This window comes from Rhamphochromis sp. 'chilingali' (assembly GCF_963969265.1).
Source record: "Rhamphochromis sp. 'chilingali' genome assembly, chromosome: 22".
In the NCBI taxonomy this organism is placed as follows: domain Eukaryota; kingdom Metazoa; phylum Chordata; class Actinopteri; order Cichliformes; family Cichlidae; genus Rhamphochromis; species Rhamphochromis sp. 'chilingali'.
The window spans coordinates 19,142,294-19,146,739 of NC_137950.1; positions in this window are offsets into that span (position 1 = coordinate 19,142,294).

Consider the following 4,446-nt stretch of genomic DNA (forward strand, 5'->3'; position numbering starts at 1 on the left):
ATATCAGTAGCCAGGTTGGAAGAGCTCTGGCAGCTACAGTTTAAGCAGGACTTTCCTGATGCGGGACAAGACGAAAATCTTGAAATGTCCAAGGAAGATCGTCAGTTTCTGAACATGGTGTCTCAGTCTGCAAAACTGGAGGATGGCCATTATAGTATTTGTCTTCCAGTGAGAAGCAAGGCGCTGTGCTTGCCAAGCAACAGAGAAGTCGCAGTGCAACGTGCGCTGAACTTACAGAAAAGATTCACCAGAGATGTCAAGTTTTACGAGGAATATGTTGCACATATGGATGATATCCTAAAAAAGGGTTACGCGATCAAACTGAACGATGCTGAATGTAAGTCAAAGGGACGAACATGGTATTTGCCTCATCATGGAGTGAGACATCCAGTCAAGCAAAAGTTACGTGTTGTCTTCGACTGTGGGGCAAGCTTTCAAGGAACATCGCTGAACCAGCATCTCTTGCAGGGACCGGATTTGACAAGTTCACTGGTGGGAGTCCTCCTGAGGTTTCGACAGGAGACTGTGGCAGTAATGGCTGACGTGGAGGCCATGTTCCACCAGGTCAGAGTCAGCAAGGAAGATACAGATCTCCTCAGGTTTCTTTGGTGGTCTGATGGGAATTACAAGGAGAAGCTTGCAGAACACAAAATGTTGGTCCACATCTTTGGTGCCACCTCTTCGCCAAGTGTTGCATCTTTTGCACTTCAGAAATGCGCTACTGATTTCGAAAGGGAATTTGGTCAAGAAGCTGCAAGGACAGTCAAGAAAAATTTTTATGTGGACGACTGTCTTAAGTCAATTGCAGAGGAAGACGCAGCAATCACCCTGTGTTCTGACTTGAGGAACATGTTGGCAAAAGGCGGATTTCGACTAACAAAATGGTCAAGCAACAGCAGAAAGTTGCTCAACTCAATTCCTGATGAAGAAAGAGCACAAGGATTTAAAGTTCTGAATCTGGACGAGAGTAATTTGCCGATGGAAAGAGCATTGGGAATTCAGTGGTGTGCTGAATCAGATCAGTTCAAGTTCAAGATCAACCTTAAAAACAGACCGAACACTAGAAGAGGACTGCTTTCCCTTCTCAGCTCCATCTTTGATCCACTGGGATTTGTTGCTCCGGTGATTTTGTGTGCAAAAAAAATCTTGCACGATTTATGTCGGAGGAAATACGGCTGGGATGAATCCCTACCAGAGGATGTCATTAAGAGCTGGAATAAGTGGGTTGCAGATTTGCGAAGGCTTGACGACTTTGGAGTTGACAGGAGCATCAAGTCAAAGCATTTTGGTGCACCAGTCTTTGCGCAGCTGCATCATTTTGCTGACGCAAGCGAAGACGCTTATGGAACAGCAAGCTACCTGTTGCTGCGCAATGCAAGTGGCGAGACTCAGTCCACCTTGGTAATGGCAAAGGCAAGGGTTGCACCTTTGAAGTGTCCAACCATCCCACGAATGGAACTGATTGCCGCAACAGTTGCAGTGAAGATGGATAAACTTCTAAAGAAGGAACTAGAAGTAGAACTGCATGAATCTGTTTTTTGGACAGATAGCACGGCTGTGCTAAAGTACTTGAATAGTGAAGGCACAAGATTCAAGACCTTTGTTTCTAATAGGATCTCAGTGATCTTGAGCCATTCTCATATTCGGCAGTGGAGATATGTCAATACCACTTTGAATCCAGCAGATCATGTCTCTAGAGGACAGACTGTTGCAGCATTCTTAAAATGTGGCGATTGGCTTTCGGGTCCAAGTTTCCTATTCTGCTCAGAAGATCAGTGGCCGAAGAATCCAGATCCCAGAATGCTGGATTTTGATCACTTAGAGGTCAAAAGAGAAGCTCAGACACATGTCATTCAGATGCAAGGGCTCAAAGACTCAGTAGACCAGCTGATGAATCACTACTCATCTTGGACAAAGCTAAAGCGTGCTGTAGCCTGGTTCATGAAACTGAAGAGTTTGCTTAAGGAATTAATAGCAAAGAGAAAGGAAGCAAGCACAATGAGTGAGGAAATCAGGATGAGCCAATTCAAGAAAGCTTTCAAGGGAAAAAATCTAACCTGTGACGATTTGTCTGAAGCAGAAATGGAAATTGTGAAGTACTGTCAGAAGCAAAGTTTTGAACAGGACTTGGCAATGCTGAAAGAACATCAAAGGGTGAAGAAAAAAGGCTCTCTCTACAAGTTGACTCCAGTACTGCAAGATGGAGTCATAAGAGTTGGAGGAAGGTTGAGTCGAGCAGCAATGCCAGATGATGCTAAGCAGCAAGTCATCTTGCCAAAGGAGTCACATATCACACAGCTTGTGTTAAGACACACCCATGATGTTACAGCTCACGCCGGACGGAATCACATGTTGGCTCATCTGCGTCAAAAATTTTGGATCCCTGGAGCAAATGGAGCCATTAGAAGGTTCTTGTCAAAATGTGTCACCTGTAAAAGGCTACACGGAAGTGCTGGCAAACAAATAATGGCAGATTTACCAAAATGCAGGATCCTGCCTGATGACCCTCCATTCACCAAAGTAGGTGTTGACTACTTTGGTCCATTCCTGGTAAAAAGGGGAAGAAGTCAAGTAAAGAGATATGGTGTCATTTTCACATGTCTTACCACACGAGCTGTACATCTGGAGGTTGCATCTTCACTTGACACTGATGCGTGTCTCAACGCCATCAGAAGATTCCTTGCCAGAAGAGGACAAGTTAAAGAGATGTACTCGGATAATGGAACCAACTTCCGATCAGCTAACAGTGAGTTAAAGAAAGCAATTAAAGAATGGAACTCCAGTATGATCATAAAATCATTGCAGCAAAGGGGGATCCAATGGCATTTTAATCCACCAGCAGGATCTCACCATGGAGGAAGCTGGGAGAGACTCATCCGCTCAGTGAGAAAAATTTTGAACGTCACAGTAAAAGAACAACTGTTGGATGAAGAAGGTCTCCACACCTTGCTGTGTGAAGCTGAGGCTATTATAAACAGCAGGCCTATTACAAAGGAATCTTCAGATCCCAATGACCTGGAGGCTTTAACACCCAACCATCTCCTGTTGCTGAAGGTTAAGCCAGAATTACCCCCAGGAATCTTCAACAAGGATGCCCAGTATGTAAATCGCAGGTGGAGACAAATCCAATACCTTGCAGACATTTTTTGGAAACGCTGGTGCAAGGAATACCTCATGCAGCTCCAAGAGCGTCAACGATGGACTACACCTAAGAGAAATTTCCATGTTGGTGATGTTGTGCTGATCGTAGATGACACAGCACCCAGAAATTCATGGCCACTAGGAAGAATCGTAGAGATCTTTCCAGACCAGAAAGGTCTGGTGCATCAGGTGAAAGTAAAGACCAAGACCAATGAGCTTTGTCGACCAGTTACAAAGCTGTGCCTTTTGCAAGAAGCTGAAGATAATTGATGCACTCTTCGAAAGTCAAGAACTAGTTTCCTCTGAGGGGAGGAAAGTGAAAGAAGATTTCTTTAAGATAGTTGAAGTTCAGTTAAGTAATGTAGCCATAGACCTTTTCATTTAAGTTAAAGATTCTGGAGTAATTGTTTCAAAGACATTGATAACAATTAGGGGCCGGTAATGTAGAAGCCTACATGCAGTTTAATTTGAAATGTATGCTTTTATTTTGATAGTGCAGAAAAAACAGGAAGTTGGGCGAGAGGAGAGTGGAGCCACATGGTTTTTTGACCTCGCAATCTCTCTTCATCCATTTTGAATTGAACTTTATAAGTTTTCGTAATTTGGAATTCTGTTGCTGTGTACCTGTTTGGACTTTCGAAGTAAATATTGAGAAACTATCAAGGACTGTTGTTTTGGTTTTTGGTTTTTTGGATATGGAAAGAGGGACTAAGCGGAGCGTCAAGCTAAGGCTCCATTCGAAGGAAACCTACAACCCATGAACCACCAAGACTCTAGCCTGCCATTAACTGTCCACGAGAAAGATGTCCCTCCTCCAAAAACTACACCTTCAAACTTTAGTGACACTAACAGCTGCCCACAGGAACAAACCAAAGACCTTCTGGAGAAACCTTTTATGGTCAGATAAGACATAAACTGAGCTATTTGGCCTCAAGGACATAAGATATCTTTAAAGGAGTAAAGGCGAGACTTCCAAACCTAAGAACAGTGTAACAACTGTCAAAACCTGAAACTTGGACACAATTATTTGTTCCAGCATGACATTGACACCCAGTACACATCAAAACTGGTATTGTAATGGATAAAGCAGTCTAACTTTAAACTTCTGGAATAGCTTTCCCAAAAATAGGGAAAGCAGATATAGTTAAAGTAAATGTAAAACAAAACACAAACCTTAAGTCTTACACAACCATCCCCAAAGTTTCGATTACTTCTGCCGAGGTTTTGGAGTTACAGTCCGTGACGTCCTGTAGAAATGCGTTAGTCATAGTTTAAACAGTGGAAAAGTTAAATGGGACGTTTTAT